The 19,672-nt window shown below is 40.3% G+C and overlaps 1 protein-coding gene across 1 annotated transcript in view; it reads right to left on the bottom strand.

The window, feature by feature from the left end:
* Positions 1 to 8,173, bottom strand: part of DUSP26 (dual specificity phosphatase 26) — a 73,908-nt gene extending 65,735 nt beyond the window's left edge. Inside the window, exon 1 of the mRNA XM_050910355.1 lies at positions 8,112 to 8,173. The gene's annotated coding sequence lies outside the window, so the exon portion shown is untranslated. The remainder of the gene's footprint in view (positions 1 to 8,111) is intronic.
* Positions 8,174 to 19,672: the final 11,499 nt, after the last annotated feature.

Below are 19,672 nucleotides of genomic sequence, written 5' to 3'. Positions count from 1 at the left end.
TGCTGGTAATAATTCTAATCTACTCATGTAAAACCTCCTGAAATAGTGTTATCCTTCAGCAGGTCGAGATAAAATAAAACATGCCAGACACGTGCTTCATAGAGCAGCAGAACAGGTTCACACCCATTGATCTGGAAACCAAAAAGTTTTGATGATACAGAAAAAGGCTGGATCCCATTATGGGCCAAGACACCTTCTGCCACCTTCTTCTATCCCACAGATCACTAACACATTTTGTGGGTGGCTGGAGGAGGCTGTATATGTGGGGGGCACCTTCAGTGCTAATAGTATTAGAATAAGCATCAATGATGACATTCAAAACAGCACCTGAAGATAATTTGAAAGGTGTAGTAGCAGAAAATTAAACCCTGTAAAATACTGTCTGGCAAATTAAAAGACATAATTGATTATATTAGCTCATTTTCAAAATTAAGTGTTGCTAATTGCCAGAGATAGTATTTATTTGGTACAGCCACTGTATCTAACTAGCTGATCTAAGTTTACATTATTGACAGGCAACTGAGCCAAAGTTGCTAAATGTTTGTTCTTCCTTCTATTTTGCCCAGGATTTGTTTCCAGGATATACAGAACAGGCATCAGGCAGTGTCTGACCTTTCTACTATCTAATTCCCATATGCAACAGAATTTATCTGTGTGCAGAGATGTCAAAAGCTTAAACACGTCTTAAAACTTCTGCAAGATCACAAAAGGGGATTAAACCAGTACACGGGCCTGCATTCTGACATACAGTCACAAATACACAAACTGTTCTTCCAGTTCTGAACCTCTGTGTCTTTTTAAACAGTTGAGGTTCAGTAACTGCTACCTAAAAACATTTTATAAATAGAGCAGGAGTCAGACCATTTCAATCCTCCATTATTTTCCATCATACATTAGGAAGAAACTATTTCAGTTTTGGTGCAAATTGCTTTGTACGAGCCTGATGCTTTGGTCAGGTTTGCAACATCAAGCCCAACAATATAAGACCAACAGAAATGGCTTGAGGTTCACCTTGTGCAGGAGGTTTCACTCACCCCAAAGACATAGGAATTTCTCCATCCATTTGTTCCAGTATAGATAATGTTTTCCAACTGCTGAATTCACTAATAATATCTTGAACTAGGGTCATTAAGTGTTCAGTGCAGGCTAGGGTTCCTATAAAGATTAAGAAAGAAAAGAGAATCCCTAGAGGACAACATACAGCTAGTACGACATTATCTGTTCCTACATAGCATCTCCCTAGCGAACAAGTATCTGCTGCTTTCCATGTCCAAACCAGGAGCTTCCAAAACTAAAGAAATCAATTGTTGACATGTGAGAAAAAGTATGGATTAAGTTTATAACTGTGTTTAGAGCACCAGGGGATGAATTAGCCTAATTGGTGTATTAGTCTCAGTTACACAGAGTAATCACCACAGGCTGCCTCTGTTTTCATTAGAAATTTAATTAAGTTTATCAATGTTTGGCTTCTTTGGCCTTGTTTTCCACCATCTTCCCCGGGGCTTTTCTTTGTTTAATCAATATTTTTAGTGGGGTGGGAGGGAAATTTTTTCCACTGTACCCTGCTTTTTAATTTTTCATTTTTCCCTTGACACAAATCTGTTCTTCAATATTTCAAAGCAGAGGAAGCCATGGATATACTTGCAGCCTCTGCTGCCTAAATGGTGCTCTGCCACTTCACTAAGAGAGGACATCAAGATTTCAAGTTCAAGCTTTTAATACTAAGGGCATATCTACATTGAGCACGACCATTTCTTAGAGCAAAGGCAGCTACATTAGTTCAGGCACAGTCCCAGGCATCTGATCAACCCAGAACATCAATACTGCAAAGTCCAAACCTTGAATGAAGACAGATACTTTTGATGTTGGCCATATACATTAAGCCATCTTCATCTTTTCCATCTATCTTCTCAATTTAGAGCAGCAAGGCCTTCACATGCGCTATGTTTTCAGGCACACAGTTCTGGAACAAGTCAGGCAAGCTTAGACTGTACAGACCCCAAGCCAATGTACCACTAGATTTAAACTGAAGGTAACAGAGCTACACTGATTTATAGAGCATGCAGAGATAAGGTTGTACACATTCCTGTTCAGAAAGTGAAAAGTCTCCAGCCTTAGGGGACTTGTTCCTAGATAAGGAAATGCCTGCTCTGAAAACATTGGCTCTGAATTCTGTTCATGATGCTGCTCCTTGCACATTTCTTACCATAATGTACTGCCAGCAACAACTCTCACCCTGCCCTCCCACCCTAAACCTAAACATTAAGGACTATGAATACATGACTAATGGGATGAAGGTACAGTTTTAATCTGTAGAGGCTGGTGGCCGAAAAAAATATAGCCTACTGTCAGTTCTTGTCAAATGGAATAAGTCATGACATTCTCCTGTATAAAGTGACAGAGGCTCTGACGCATCTTCTTCCAACACAATCATCGGGGAGATTGGCATTAGGGGACTTGTTAACTCATCACTTAGCGAACCTCTTCTCGCTATCACCACAACTTACAATAGAAAACAAATACTCAACATTGTTTAACATTTGTCATTAGTGCAAGAGGCTGCAACAGTGGCTGCATGCCTTACTGCATTGTCTAAATTAATCCACTGAGGGATATTGAATCACTTCATCATGGTGGAAAGTTACTGCCTTGGAAAGGCACACTTTCCCTTCATTAGATTTAATATATTTCTCATTATACAAATCTGCCAGTGCAACAATAAGTCTTGTTCATAAATCAGTTTGCCCTTTTGCTTCGCAGTCTCAGAGAACTTTCATCAAACAAGACATAAATGGGACCTGTAAGACAGGAGGTCAGAGCAGCCCTAACCAGATATTAATATATATGTTCATTAAGCTTATTTTAATAGCACATTTTAATAGCTTCTGTAAAACAATTACAGGTCCTTCCTTACTTCCCCCCCTTCTTCATGTTGGTATTTTTATATCTCAAAAAGAAAATGAAAGAAATGAATAATTAGATTACTGGTTTTTATTGTTTGTATTATAGTAGAATCTAGAAAGGCCAAAAAGGTTTTTGGCCTCCTTGTGTTTGGTGCTATACACTAAAACTGATTGATTACTAAACTCATTTCTTAGCATTTTGATGGAAGTTTTCCAGGAGACCTTTCAGGAAAAAATATAAAAAATTTGTATCTTAATGCAACATTTTTTGGCAGTTTCCAATAGCACTTCTGTTCATGCATACATAAAAAGAAGACTGCATTTGCTCATGGCTTTTTCAGTAAGATACACATCTGCGTATTTGTTTCATGACAGCATATCAGTTATTCCACAACATCTGGGACCAAGAGATTATGCATCATAACACAACTGCACCCTGAAACATCATATCGGCTTATACAATAAGCACCTTAGAGTTAATTCTTCACTGGTAATGCAATGACAGGCAAGTTCTTAACTAAAACAAGAAAATTAAGGAGCTGAGAACTTAATTCTTCACAAACTCTACTGCCACAATCCCAACTGCTTTTCTTTGCAAGATACTGCTTATATCCTATCCCCCACCGAGACCAATCCATCTTTATTTTTATTTGTGTTTCATTAAGAACTAGTATCTCCCCAAAAAGTCAGACCCCATTGCTCTAGATGCTCTATCTTAACACAGTAAGAAACAGTCCCAATCCTGAAGGCACAGCGACAGACATACATGCAGTGTGACTGCTGCATTTTTGTTCTTTCAGGAAACCAGCCTAAGGACAGAAAACTGTTTGTAGGTGGGGAACTTGGGAGATAGTGCTTCTGTGTTTCTCCCCAGCTGACTCAGATCTGTGGGAAAACCAGGAACTACACCCAGCCCTCCTGAATGTCAGTCCAAGATCCATTTCTGCAAACTAAGTGTTCCATGAATGTAAGCTAACCTCCCAACACGGATTCTTGCATCTCATTTGGCTGTCTATAGCTCAGCACACCAGCAAATGCCATGACAAAGGATTAATTTTCACTTCTAGTCATTGTTAATGCTTAGTTGCACTAACTACCCTTTTGTCACAGCCTGCTGAGATGCCATCCTACATCTCCTCCACCTATTTCTCTCAGTTTCTACTTCTTTTCCTGGGGAAAAAAAATCCCCTTATTTATCTCAACCTTTCTCTGTTATGCATGGACAAGTTATGGGCTGCTTCCATCTTCACGAGTCATTTATCTCTAGATTTACTGCCCAGCTCCATCTATTTGCTCTCTCCCACGGTCAGTACCGAACATGTTTCCTCCCCAAGAGGACTACACACTAAACCTGCCCAGTGTTAGTAATAAGTCTGACAAATAGCTCTGTCCCTCTGACCTATTCTCTGGTGTTATATCGTAAGCCAATTAAGATGTAAGAGCTCAGGAAACCTCACTTTGGTGTAGCTTGTGGGCAAATGTTCTCACAGTCCAGCTCTTTGGAGGAGCCTTAGTGAAACTGAATACAAGCTCCTCTTATTCCTACCTCCACTTTAGAAAGGCAGGTGGGTAACAGAGCCTTTCAGCACACAAGATGCCACAACTACTGGGAGACACCCCATGGAGTTTCATTTGTATCATTTGGATTCATATTAGAACAAAACAGAAAGACCTTTTGGCTTCACAAGGATGTAAATAATGTGTGTCTAAGTAGGAGGGAAAAGACTTCCTTCAGGTACACCAGCAGTAGTTATTACTCATCCATTTTTTCCCCTATTTTTCTTCTTTTTATTTAGCTTCTCTTCATCACTTTTTAATGAAGAGTACTCCAGAATTTGTGGAAGTATCTTACACATCCACATGCTTGAAATACCTAATGCATTTCACTTTCTACTGTTATACCAATTACACAGTACCACCCTTTACATTTTACACATGCTCCATTTTCCATTTTCTTTCTCCTGCCTCTGATTCTTGGTTCTTCATTTGTGAGCATCTGCCTCAATTTTCCATATGCATTTGCTGAACAGCTGCAATTCCTCTCTCTCATAAGCACTTTATATGAAGCTGGTCCTTACAGACAGGAAAAAATACCTAGTGCATCATATTAACGTGCCTCCCTGAGAGTTCAAAGTTGGCTTGTTACAGTTCAGTAGAGGAAAATACTTAGGGCAGCCTCCATCTTCCATTTCTTCCCCTTACTTTCAAGGCTTTAACATTGAAAGCTTCATGTGCAAGCCTGAAGATCTTTTTAACCATTCTTAATGTCCTGTTTCCTAAAGTCCTTTAAAAATAGTCTGTTTTTAAAGTTAATAATGAGTTTTAAAGGCATTGAGATGCACCTTCTCACATTTTTAGCTATTGAGAAGCTCTGCAGCCTTGCAGTATGTGTCACTGCTTCCTTTATACACCAGTTATATTCCCATTTCTTCATGTTTTGGTTTGCAGGTTACAGTTTTCCTATACATTTCAATCAGTCTTCCCCCTCTCACCTAGGTTAAAACTGTTCCTGGGGTAATAAAGCATTAACTAAATGATAGCATAAATAAGTAATTATTTGATAGTCAGTGTCTTTTAGTGGGAGCATTAGATTTGACTTTCACAGAGCTAGCATTGCACAAGAAAGGGGGAGGAAGGGCAAGACAAGGGGAGGAACTGACTGAGTTCTGTTGCAGTTTTGATCACAAGTCAGAAACCATGATCAGCTGTCAAAGGTATGTTAGGGGAGTTATCACAACAGAATAAAAGGGTGGGAGTAGGAAAAAATCTCCCTTGCTCGGGAATGTTTGTACATTTTAAGTGACAGTTTGAAATGTTATGGAGAAAATGCTTGACTGAATCTTGCATTATCTTTTTACTTCAGTTCTAATAAAAAGGCTGGTAAGGAGAATGTCCTGACAATCCTACCATTACAGTTATTGGATCACAAATTTAAGGCTTGTACTGCCAATTAAAAGCAATTAGACAGAGCTTAGTAAACACGCAGTATGTGAACGCCCATGGTCTCTTCTAGGACTCTACTTAGCACAATTCCACTCCAATAGGCAGAGAAAGCATATGTCTTGTTTGTCTTTTACACATCTCCCTTTGTAATGATAAAGCAACTAGAACAATACTACTTTGATCTTCGTTAGAGACTTTATATGCTCCACTCACATTAATAACAATGGAAAAAATAACAAAGACAATTTTCTTGGAATAGGAAAAACAATTGCTCAGTTTTATTAAAAGACAGCAAGAAAAACAATATTAGCAAACAAGCAAATGGTTTCAAATGAAAGAAATAACACTGTTGAGGTTTACCTTTATGTCCACTGTAACACTTAGGCATTATGAACTTAATGAAGCTTTGCTCAGCATGTGCTCTCAGTGCTGGAACTCCAGAGAGCATTTTAGTAGCAGAGCAAGGACAGATCTCCCCAGAGGTCCCGGCTCAGCCACTAACTCCCTGGTGGGAATTGCCCTTCACACTTGACCCACAACCCCAGAAGGGCTTAGCATTGCTGTATTAGGAGAGCAAAACAGATGTGTAATTCCTCAGCCACAGTTCACTACTTAGTGATGACATTTTTTTGCATAGACTAACAGACCAGGGGCTGAGCTATATCTACCTTCCTTGCTATTGAGATCATAACCCACGCAGAGAGGTGGAGTGCACAGAGGAAGATAGCTGCCCCGTCACACCTAAATTCAAACCACACTTAAAATCAAATCTCTTAATGTTTCACACACCTTAAAATCAAAAACTAAGTGCCTATGTGCATTAGGAGCCTGACATGCCCCACAGCACTCCATGGACCAATGTTTTCAAATTACCTAATCTGTTCTGAAAACACTGCCTCCAGTTTATGCAATACAGGTTAACAAATTCACATCTACCTCCACTGGTTATCTACACTACTTGATGCAAATGAACAACTCTTCTTACTACAGTAACACCTCCAGAAGACATCCTAAACCATTCACCACCACACTACACATTTATGAACATTTTTCTCCAAAGCATTGGCCAACTTTAAGACACTGAGGGTCCCAAATGAAACATTAAACACTCACAAGAGTCAGAAACTTACCTAGTTACCTTACAATTTTATCATTGGCAGTGATTCCTAGGGTGTTCAAGAGCCAAAACGTTTCTCTTAAGAATGCTGGACAACAGTGAATAATGCATGTTTGTGGTTCATTTTTGATGCCCTACTACCACAGTTATTTTTGTCCTTTACAAATGTGGTTGCAATTTAGCAATCTATTGACTTGACTTCATTTTTTTTTTCATAAACATACTGCCTGCTGGATGCATAATTCAAATTCACATATAAACTGTGAGCTGTTTGCTTTAGCAACAGCTATAATTTAAGCATAACCTCAGCAGAAAGCCATTCTGTGCCATCTCCCTGTAAAGTGTAATTTAGTCTGGATATGCAATCTTCCTCTCTGCCATTCTAATAGAGGAGCTTGTTTGCTAAATAATCATCATAGAGTTTTGCTCAAAGCACTAGTTTTATGTAGAGTTGGGTTTTTTTTTTTTTCCCCCCCTTCTCCCTGCCAAGCTAAATGAACACTCTTTGGAAAGCTATTACTGCCATGTAGTTTTCATTTGAAAATGTCACAATAAAGCAATGTTCTTTGATGCTGAGAAGCACGCCAGGTTACAGCATGATAAAAACAGCAAATAAGATAAAATGATACATTAGAAGGGCCCAAAGGGCAAGAAAATGACACTTTTTAAAGCCTGAGAGATTCCCCCCCTTCTCTGTGCCCTCTTGGCACTTGAGGGAAGCCAGAGAGCACAGCCCAAGATGAGCCTAAACCATTAAGTTTTGCTCCTCATCCAGATTCCTTCTGCTGCATGGGAGCAGCAGGAACAGCTGAGATCAGCTAAGGACTGAAAAGCAGAGATAGAGTGTAGCAGCCCAGGCTTAAGTACTGCTAAGAGTAAAAATTCAGTCTCCTTCAAGCCCTTGTGCATTACACCAGGGCCCAGACCCCAGCTCTAAGGCAGGGCCCGAGGCCTGTGCTTATCCCCTCAGGAGAACAGGCCCGGGCATAGCCTCTGCCTGCATCACTTAACCAAATCCTGACTCAAAGCACGACCTAGCTGCAGACACCCAACGAAAATAATCATCCCTTAAAGCCAAACATTTAAGGCAAGGAGAAAACAAGAGGGTGCAGCAACCCCACCACTCAGGTAAGTGAGGCCACCGGTACCTGTAGCCGAGGAGGGGCAGGGAACGCCTCAACAGCACCGCAGGCATCCCAGGTGAGAAGGAGAAGAAAACAACAGCCGCCTCTAGGAGAAGCAAGGCCCTTCTGAGGGGGGTTTTGTAGCGGCGCGGCGCGGGGCGGGCTCTGCCCGGCCCAGGTGGGCCGTGTCGGGGCGCGGCTGATGGGGCTCGGCTGAGGGCGGTGCTGGGAGGGGCTGCTCTCCCCAGCCCCACCTGTGGAGGAAGGCGGGTATTTAAAGCAGAAAAGGGGAGGTAACGACTGTTTTGTGAGGGAGTAGTGGGGTATGGAGCACTGCTCTGGTGCTGTGGTGTTGGGCCGGCCTGCATGCCTGAGGAGCTGCTGCCTCAGGTAAGTAATTGCATTATGGGGGTGAGGGAGCTGTGGTGGGTTGATTCTGTGAGGAGAGCTGGCTGTTGAGGGCAGCTTTCTCTGAGGAGATTTGTGCCTAGCTAAATGAACTTTTTTTTTTTTTAATTAGGTAGTATATCTGGTATGTGGTGCTGCTATAGTGCTGGGACTGTGTAGGAACAGCTACTGTCTAGTAGGGAAATGGCAGCTTGGTGAGGAGCAAGTCTGAGGCCTGCACTGGGCCTGCAGCCCCTGACAAATAATGTTATAGGTATCTCTAGTAGTGTTTAAACTCTGCATCCTGAAAAAGGGGGAGTAATTCAAGCAATAGAAATGAAGGAAGTGTTAAAGTGGAAAAGCTGCTACTTCTGGCGCAACTTCAAAGGCGTCTATTGCTGGAGGTTTCCCTGGTCAATAGAGGGTCATGAAGCAGCTTTCTGGGTGGAGAGAAGGGTGTTAGTGTGTTTTGGTAATGTTGTCTAGTGGTAGTGCTTGGCTTTGTTTCTGCTCAAACTTCTAGATGGTTCAGTAAGTAGTGACAAAAATAATGGGTTTGGGAACTGAGGAATATCTGCTGGCTTAAAAACTTGTTCCTGCTTAAAAAGTACAGTATCTGGGTACTATTAAAATAGAAATTATGGATGTGCTGCGTTATGGCTGAGGTACTGTGTAGTGTGGCTCCAGGGCATGTTTAATCCTGGAGTTCTCAGGGTGCTAAATGAGGCCAAGGGGGCTCTGAGTGATGAGTCTTGTTCAAAATTCTTATTTTCTTTCTTCTGAGGAAAAGAATAATTCTTCCCTGCTCTTATTCTAAAAGAAGCAGTAAGCTTTGCTGTCTCAATTTCTAAAACTGAGTACTGTTGGCAACCTTTTAGCAATAAAGCTATGCAGGAGGCTTGCGTGGAGCAGAGAGGGAATAAAACCCCTCAGAACAACCTTGAAAATCTACTGTCAATACAAAGGTTATGCAACTCAAAGGCTATGCAACAGGGATTTAGAGTTACTCAAATGTCTAAGCTGACTATTGAAAAGCTTGTTGTGCCAAAGACTGCAGAAAGATGCTTCCTTTTCCCTGTGTCCTGGGAATAGTAAAGATTGTAAGAGCTCATTTCTCTATCTGATACTTCCTGACCTTTGCAGCCTACTCTATATGAACAGCAAAGATCAAGCTAAAGATGTGGAAGAGCTCTCTGATGAGCAGGTTATTTAGTCTAAAAATCATGTTACATCTGAGCTTTGTCTCATGCTTTAATATGGTTCCAAGCTTGACTTTGTCACTTTGATTTTTACCTGTCTTTTTTTTGTTTTGCTAGTCCTAATTGACCCAGAGTTTATAGCAGTTCTTGAAGGGAGAAAAAGTGTTTGATTATTGCTGGGTTTGGCCACTTCAGCCTATGGAGAAGTGACTTAAAGCAGCAAAATCTGCAGTAGAGTTGGCTGGGGAAAGACTTTCATCATTGTGGAAATCTGCTAGTTTAAGGGGAGGGGAAGTCTGAAATGAGAACACCAAAATACTTGAAGTGAAGGAAGACCCAAATGCAACTGCTGTTTGTGGGGTTTTTATCTGCAGTTTCCTTTCTCCTGGTTCTTAATTCACTAGAAAGTGAAAGTTCACTTCAAACTTCTCATGAGGAAAACCACTTAATGTGTTTTTCTGGTTAAATGGCAATATTTTCATTTCACTGAGAGTATTTTGGATGCAAGCTTGGCTTTTGTTAAGGCAAAGTAACCCATTCCTTTAGCATTTAGTTCTGCCCAAGCACCTCTTCAGTCAGGTGAGATGCTCTGATGTGAAACACTTTCAACTGTTTTGAGTTAAGACTTATCACCACAGCACTGACTGTGTAGAGGATGGAAAGAATAAAGCTGTGGCTCAGAGAGGCTCCCTAACTTGATATCAATGTGCAGCTCTGGTAGGGTATGTTTTTTGTTTCTTCTTATTTGCACTGAATAGGTGTGTGTCTTGTTCATAGTAGATGGGTTTCCAATGAACTAGAGGAAGCTTGGATGTAAGGGGGGATGGATCAGTTGTGAATGACTTCTAGATGAAGTGAAGATGGCAAGTAATTATCTTGTTTGATGGGATGGGCCTGTGACCAAAGCATAGAGCATGCAGTAGAAGGTACTATGTCAGTCACTGCTTTTGTAGAAACACATGCAGGGGGATGAGGGAGGGGACATGCTCAGCATACAGGAATAAAGGGTCAGACTGTAGAGATTCAGGCTTTTGTGTCTAATTTGTTAATAAAAAAAAAATTCCAGTGGTAATAGTAGATTAAAGCTTATCTAATGCTGCTACCTTTATCATATACTTTCATCCAACTGTATGACTTCTGTTAGAAGCACTTTACTGTTTCCAGACATGGTATGGAAAACATACTTTCCTGTTGTCATGGGTCCCTCTCTCCTGTGCCTGTGTCCTCTGCCAGCAATGGGTGCCTCACATTCGGACAGTTGTCTCCATTCTGCTATAAGCTTACACTGCATCTCCCCTAATCCAAGGTTGTAACTGTCTGTCCAAGTGGAACAAAGCTGTTACACAGAGGGTCTCCTGTTGGCTTGTAATTAGAACCATTGTCTTCAATTGCTTTTAAGTAATACACTCTGTTAAGCTGAGCTTTTCTTCTGTGTTTTCTCTTAGCCAATATATTGCTTTCCTTCTTTCATTCTGTGATCAGCTCTTGACTTGTCCTGGCATTACAACTGGCTTGTTCCTTTCAGTGTTGGCCAGGAAAGGGAGCAAGGAAGGTGGGGGCTCCATCTGTGTAGCTGAAGCTGTGTGGGGAATTTGTCATGGTTAGAGACAGTTTTATATTTCCTTAATGCAGTTAGCTGTTCAGATGCTGGTGGGGCTATTTGTCTTATTTAGTAAGGTTTTAGTTCTGTGCATGTAACATAGATTTACCTCTAGGTTGATGCTTATGGGTGTTTCATGCTTTTCACCATAGGTTTTGTAGCTGACTAGTTAGGATTTAATGCTACCAATGTCAATTATCATAAAACTTAGCTGAGAAATGATACTGATAACTTTTGGCTCCTTCAAGCAGTATGATGGCTAGTAACTGTCTCTCCTATCCTTGTAGGCATTAGAATAATGATAGCACATGAATATTTTACTTCATTGTTATTGGTAGTGAAAAACAGTAAACAGCAAAAGCTGTAATACTTGAGTCTAGGAAAAGAGGAATGTCTTGTCTGTCTTGGGTGTTCTAGTTATCACAGAAAAAAGATCTAATTTTGACTCTTACACTGCTGAAACTGCATTGGTACTGAGATTTATACTGTTCAAATCTCCCTGACCTATCTATATCACACTGGTGTATGTGAAACAGCCCATCAAGGTTTACCATGATGTGAGAGCAAAAAGAGCCAGATAATTTTAGAATCTCATTTTTAAGAGTCAAGTTTGCCACCTGAAGGAGTGTGTCTAGTATTAAAATATCTAACTTCTTTCAAGATGTGTGACTTTAACTAAAACCAATTTTAGAACTATGTTAGTTCAATCTTAGAGGTGAAACCAGGGGATGTAAAAAGCAGTCTTTCTCAAAGCCCAATGTTAATTACAAATCCCTGAGGTTGCTAGGAAACCTTATCTTAAATGAGTATACAAGCAATCAGGCTAGATGCTGGTATTAAAGAGATGCTGAGGAGATTTTCTTTCTGTCTTATTCTGCCTCTCCTGGCTGTGATAGGAGATTGATTTGTATGAAGCCATGTCAGTTTAGGGTTTTGGAGGGAATCATTCCTCTTCTGAAATGTACTAGAAATGCAATAAGGGGTGGGGAGAAAGCTGTCTTTTGTCAAATCTATTTTGTAAAAGAAGGGGTTGTGCTGACCACTCCCTTATTAAAATGTATCCCTTATTTACTAATCCTGCCAACCTCTTTGACTGAAAGCTTTGGGGTTTTTGAAGCAACTTGTATTTCTAATGAAGAACAATAAAGGAAGTGTGATTCCCCCCTGCAATGAAGTATGGCTTGCCTTGCTCTAAGTCAACAAGCTTTTATTACCCTGTCTTAAATGAGCAGTCACAGAATATGAATCTGTTTACAGTGTTTATACACAAAGTCAGGTTTTGCCTGTTGTCAAGTGCTTTAAAGATGCATGGTAAGGGACTATAAGGGCATCTATACTAGGTGGAACGAAGTCCTGTTTGACAATGATAAAAATAGGAGCCTAGAAAAGAAAACAGTCTAAGTATAGCTGCCACCCTGAGACACTGGTGACTTAAATGTTGAAGAGGACAGAAGGGGACACTTGTTCCTCTAAGTCTGGGAGTCTTGAGTTCTAAATTCTGTTGGAACAAGTGGCTCTTCAGTACACTGGGAGAACTCAATGCACTTAACTGCGCTATCAAAAATGTGGGTACCTGTATAGATAAGTGGGCCTTGTGTTTACTCCAAGATTTGGCCGAAGTTATGCTGAATTGTGGTTTAAGTAATCGTATCCTGTTTATCCAGCCTGCATTTACTTCTAGGGTAGCCCTCACTACTAGAATATGTCTTGCCAACTGGCATGCAAAAATCCCAAGGTTTCCTGAGTTGTGGGCAACTTGGAGAATGTAGGATGCTGAAGGTGACAGCTACAGAAGGAGTTTGTGTTGAGTGGTAAAGATATCAAAGGTAGTGCTCTTGGGTGTGCTAGATCTTGGCTCTAAAGAGACTTCCTCCACTTCCTTTATATTTATACTGAGTTAAGACAGGAGGAAGGATGGTCTTCTAGCAGTTTAATTCCACTGATTTTTTTTTTGCTACAAGACAGAAATAATCATGAGGTTGAAGCAGGTTGGAAGTCTCAATGGTTGGGTATTGATTTGAAACTCCTTGGCAAAACAGGAACCAGCACATTGACAAAATAAACATACCTTGTGCAGCAAATAGTTTATTGATGATCTGCCCACAATGAAGTCATGGAGGTGACCTTACTGCCCTGACTTACAGGATTTTTCTGACTGCAGTGTTGAAAGGGCAGAAATAATACATTAATTTCATGTTGGAGCTGGGGGAATTACCTCTTTGGGTTTGTTTGTCATGTCAGCTTTGTTAATTACCCAGAGAGCTTTCTTGATAGTTGTTATTACAGGCAATTTTATCCTTTCAAGCACTGGAGACCAGAGCTCTGTAAACAAAAAAAAATTATGGGTCTGTTTGTACTGCTCTCTAACCTGGGTTTCTAACAATGTGTATATGTGTCTGGGGAGTAAGCAGTCCTTATAGGGAGGAGGTAAGATTACGAACATTCCCAGCAGGTGTCTAGCGTGAATGCTTGATAGGAGATGTTGGCTGGAAGGTTAATCTGAAGTCTGCTGTTCCTTTTTCTACATGGTAAACTCTTACTCTGAAATAACTGTACCTAGGACTTTGGGCAACTGCTCTCCACTTAAAAATAAATGGCTGTTGTAATTCTGTTTGCCTCACCCTTCTGAAAAATCATAGCTGTTGTTAACGTCAGTAATCACAGGAACTTCTTGTTCTGTATCTGGTTTAGAGCATTGCATAGGAGTCATGCACAAAAACTCACCTGTTAATACTGTGGATAAGGTTGCACTTAACATGTGTTGCCAAAAGAAAATACTGTTTAATATTTGCCAGAGAGAGGTGCTATTCCCTGGGCAGCCTGATGTTTCTGAAATGTATCTAGCTATTCTGTCCCCAGAGGGAAATCTGGCAGAGTTGTGCAGCATCCAGAAATATTAGAAGTAAATACAGTATGTTTCTACTCAACACAAACTTGAAGAATCTAACACTAGCTCTGTACAATCCAGGAATGATGAACATCACTGTAAACCTGTTGCTTTCTCTGTTAGAGAAACAGCTGTAAGGGAGAAGAATCCAAAGGCCTATATTGTAACTGTACATCTTCAGGGAAAGGCTGTGTCTAGTGCCTGGAAGCCATGGTCCCATATTGTGTTGTTACTGTGAATATACAAGTCAATGAGACTGTATAGGTGAAGGAATATTCGTGCTTGTGGGGAAACTAAGCTGAACTTGAGCTATAGCTAAGGCTGACTCATGTTGTGCTATTTGGGGTCCATATCCCTGTGTCTGTCTTAGAAATTTGGAAATTACAGTCTACTGTGATCACAGATGTACAGTTGAGCAGAACATGCAGAAGATAATATGGGTAACCAAGATGTGAGACCTCTTACCAAAAGAGGTAATTACTCAAAGACCGTGTAGATGCCACCATTCTTAGTAGTAGATACTGCAGCAGGATATTGTTCTGCAACATACACTGATCCTCAGTAAAGCATTTAATACCCCCGCCCTGGCTTCCATGGCTGTCTTCTGCCAACAGATTGTATTGCTAACCTTAATGTCAATGTGGTATTGTCTCTGGATTCAACTTGTCTTAATTAGGGTCCAAGGCATTTTGCACACTGATTTTATGGATGTATTAAGTCATCACAAATGGAAAAGCCCTTGGAGCTTTTTATTATAATAAAGCCTCATGTGACTATTATAAATTAAATAAAACTTTGCTTAACATTTTAGAAAGGCCACAGCAGGGAAACAACTTGCTCATCTTCAGACGTCAGTAAGATATAAAAGTAGAATCTGGGAGTTCCCTGAAATAAATAGGGCAAGAAGGCTTTCTGGTGTTTTTCTGCTGTGCTCCTCCTCCAGCATGCATGATACTGCCTTTCTGCTGAGTTGAATGTTGGTGGAGGAATATTTAGACATGTGTGGATCATGAATGTTTCTTTCTCCTCAGAATTTATGTGCAACACTGAAAAGCTTAAATGAACCAACAAACCTCATGTAAATACTTTACAAGAAGTGTCAGAGATGCCCATTTTCTCACAAATGATTTACTCAAGATGTTTGAGCCACTTGGTACAGGAGCTATTTGCTACTATGGTAAAAGCATTTGCAAGGGCAGCTGGACTTACCTGAAGAGCCCAGTGCTGGAAATAAAGTCAAGAGTCTAGGTTATTCCCAACCCAGTCTGTTATAATTAATAACATATTATGCTTTTGTCATATGAAAATGTTATAAAATGTTCCACAGAATACTTGTACCAATTGTTGTATAGATGTTAGAGACTTGAGTCTGCCTGCTATCACTTTGGTTTTGTTACCTATAAATCTTGGCTCCAGTGTGGCATTGAGCTTTTCAAGCTGTGAAAAGCCCAAGTTGAATTCTAGATTCTGATTCTCACTTTGATTAGTTGCATCCCACTACATTAGTCTGAGGAAAAAATTGCTTACAGTCAATTTAAGGTTCTTAATGCATCTAGAGAGGTATAAAATAACTTTACACTATATAGGAATCAATTGCTATCTATCCAGAGATCAAAAATACACCTGTCCTCTGTATGCCTGGCATGATTTTGTGTATATAGCATTTTGAACTTGCTGCCTTGTTAATCATAATTAGGGGAAATTTAATAGTTTTTAAGTCAGATGCTGAGCTGGTGAAAAGTTAAATGGCATTAGGTTAGACTTCTATCTGTAGGAATTTTGAAAACAGGGCTACAACTGGGTGGGTAATTAAGGTGTGTGGCTCTACTGAGTACAGAGGACTTTTGTTGGGTTCCGTACCCCTGAATCCTGTCAGGTAAGGGCCTCATAGGTGTATCTGTGCACTCTAACTTGAACAGGTTGCTTAGGACTGTTCCCTGTTGCTTTGTGTATGATGTCATTGCTCAGACCTGCACAAAATAAGGTTTAAAGGAATGTGTTTCAGACAAATGAAAGATCTATGCACTGGACAGTAAAAACCTCTTGAGAATAGGGCTACGTTCTGTCCTAGCCACACAAGTGGTTCACTCCTGAAACTGTGATGACAATCTTGGTTTATTCTGCAAAGTAGCTTTGGGGATGAAAAAGGCAAAACTGCGTAGACCTAAAACTGGTTCAGATCTTGATTTGTCCTAAAATCTTAGATGAATTTGAAATGCGTTGACTTCAGCTCTGAAGTGAATTTTGTAATGGTAATGTCTTTTTTAAAATAAGCCTTTTGTGTGTTAAAGTGGAATAATAACACTTAAAGTTTTGTTTTTCTTTTTTCTCCCCAAAAGATCTTTTTAAAACCATGTCAATGAACCTTTCTGATAGAAGTAGCCACTGGAAAAAAAAAAAAATCAGTGTTTTGAACAGAGTATCCCAGCAGGTCCATGTGGGAGATCTAACATTCATTCAGCCCTTTGATACAGCTAGTAACCAATGAAGACCTCTTTATTCTGCCTCTAAATAGCTCTTAAAAGACAGTCTTTTAGAATGCCACCAAATTATTTCCCTTCATTGTAGCCCTGATTTATTCCCAGCTCATTATCAGATCCAAATGAGAAAAAGGAAAATTTTCTTGAAGCTGTCCTAATTGGATGGATAGGCTAGGCCTGACTCCTGTCCTCTTGCATGTCTAATTTGCATTTTGAGTTGTTCTTGGAAATCAAGTGAGGAGTTCTCTCACTTGCTGCTGATAGTCTTGGGTTCCTATCCAGTCTCCTCTAATCACTAGTATTACAGTGTAAGCCTTGAAATTACAACTTTATTTTTCTTACATTGCCAATTACAATGCCAGATATGGCCCCTTCTATTTTTGTATTTCGTAATATCAGTGAAAGATCTCTTCAGCCACAGCTGACAAACAGAGGAACAGATTTTCATTTAGCAGAAAAAAAATGAAGATTTCACTAAGATTTTAGTTTTATATCTTTATGTTCACACAGCATAATATATTGATTGCTAGCTGCTGGACTATTTGGTAATTATGAATGACTTGCTGTAAGTTTTGGGCGTTTTGCACTTCAGCTTTGTGCCAAAGTGGTGTTTTGTTCTGGTTATGCTGCTGGGAAAAGGGAAAATACTTTGAGAAGCATGTCTGATATGTTACCAATTGCAGCCTGCCTTTATGTTAAAGCAGGCTGAGACTTTGAATAGCCTAACCTCTTCTGGGGAGTTCCCTTTGAGTACATGTAATGGCAATGAAAGAAGACTGACAGCCTTGGAGACAGAGGGTCTGATTCTACTGCTGCTGCAATGAGTACAACCCTAATATTCCTGAATTGGTTCTAAATTTCTCTGGGGATACACCTATGATATGCTCAAGCTCCTGACTGTCAGGTAATTGCCAGTCTTCTAAGTAGAACTGAATGACCCAGATAGGACCAGATCTTTCATATCCAAGCCTCTGCAATCCCAGGTAACTGTGTGATGGAAGGTTAAAATGGGAGGATCTGTTTTTAACTTTGGCTGTGCAAAGACACAGTGGACAAGCCCTAGAGATTGAGGCTCACATAGATATCTCTCCAATGGTAAATCTGTATAAGCTGTATGGAAATGCTTCACTGCTTGTCACTGCCACTAGCTGATTGAAATGAGGAAGGTCCTAGATGGACTGGTTTGATATTTAGGGTCTCCAAGGTAATCTGTCTTGATTAAAATAAGCTTATAGTTGTGTCTGTAGTTTTGCTTTGCTAAGGAAAGTATTGTTAATTTATATAGCTAGAAGCTTAACTGATGCACTGACTTGTGCTCTCTGGTCTTCAAAGATTCTGTTGGAATCCAAGCATACTAATGATTGACACTAATTGTTTTCAGTCATGTAGTGAATTTCATGGGTAATGCTTATCTGAATAGATGGTAGGTGCAGATATTAGAGTGTAATCATACAGCAGTCAATTGCGGTAGCAGTGTCTTTTTCATAAAAGGTCAAAATAATTTGTGGTGACTTTTATTTTAAATGGTGTGTTTACCATGGATAAAACTGGCCCAAAAAGGATTTAATAAAGATGGCTTAATCCTCTGGAGATTACTGAGGTGGAAGGATGCTTGTTTCTTGCATACTCTGCCAGACTGACTCCACTGGGGGTGATCTGGATTGATTTCTCCATGTCTTTTTAAAATATGTACTGTGTTCCTCAGCTGGCTTCTGCTTGCAACTTGGTAGGCTGCTTGGCCTTGCCAACCATCAAGTGTGTTTCACTGAGTGTTGTCCTCTGTTTTTGTGGAAGCATCTCCTTGCACCACTGAAGAGATTGATCCTCTTCATTTCTAATGACGTACAGATCCTTTTCACTGCTGCTTATAGCTACAGGTCCATGTGAAGAAGGAGGAGGGGGGAAAATTTCCCTTGACTCTGTCACAGGACTCTTCATGTTTTCATCTCTCACTTACACAGACTGTTTTTCACCCTGAAGTTAACAGTCTCATCACTACCTGAAGCAGGATTTCAATGACTGATCAATAATTCTAGGGGCAGCACTGGCCTCTTCTAACAGCACCAGGCATGTGTTTGCAAGCATGTGAGGGGGAAGGATGTGGGGAAAAAAGCTTGATGCCTTGCTTCTTATCAGTCTAATTATTGAAGTAAGTTAAGCTACCATGATTTACCCAACCTCTGTGTGTAGGCAGACAGGTTTAGAGTTATCTGAATGGAAGAAGAAACATGGCTTGAACTAAGTGAGGTTAGGGAATACAGGTAAATTCAGTAGCAAGCTGACCAATAGCTTTATGCTGGTGTAGACTATAAAGAACAAAACCAGCAATAATGAAAGCTGCCATTATAAATCTGCTTCTTATTGCTTACAGCTTCAGGCTGACTTAAAATCAACTTTTATTAGCTCCATATTAGGGGATTGTTTCCTCTGGATTTGATTACTAGGATGGATATTTTTGAAATCTGCATTTCCATATAGATAGAACTGTGCTCCTATAACCCTGCTGCATTCCTGAGGAGGCAAAGGAGTTCACCAAGGCTGACTGTTTTTAAAGGACTAGCTGCAACACAGGCCAGGGAGAATGCGGAGGTGAGGCATTAGGAGGGGATATGGCATCTGGAACGAGTCTACCAGGCATTAGTCTGTAATTGCACAGAGTTTTATTTGTATTACACTAATGACTATAGTCTTTGTCTGAAATAAGAGTATTGTTATACTAGGTCTTACCTTTTGATGAAGGGGCCTGTGAAAGAAAGGATGCTGCTATCCTGTTTCAGAGGAGAGGATACTGAGGCAGAGATGTAGTTTTTCAGCCTTGTAAAGGCCTCAAGGATCCTTAATATACTTTGAGCAAGCCAGGAATATTTATCCTTGCATAACAGACAAGCAGCTGCTGCCAAAGGAGAGAGATGGATCTTCCCCCCTTAAAAAAAAGTACAGCGTTGAAAGATGCTACCTTCCAAAACTGTTTAACATTGTATAGTCTGAAAAAAACTAAGGGCAGTTCTAACCTGTGGTAGACAGTAGTGCAA

This window comes from Gymnogyps californianus, chromosome 23 (assembly GCF_018139145.2).
Source record: "Gymnogyps californianus isolate 813 chromosome 23, ASM1813914v2, whole genome shotgun sequence".
NCBI lineage: Eukaryota > Metazoa > Chordata > Aves > Accipitriformes > Cathartidae > Gymnogyps > Gymnogyps californianus.
The sequence above is the reverse complement of the archived record's forward strand: the minus strand, read 5'-3'. Positions and strand labels throughout refer to the sequence as shown.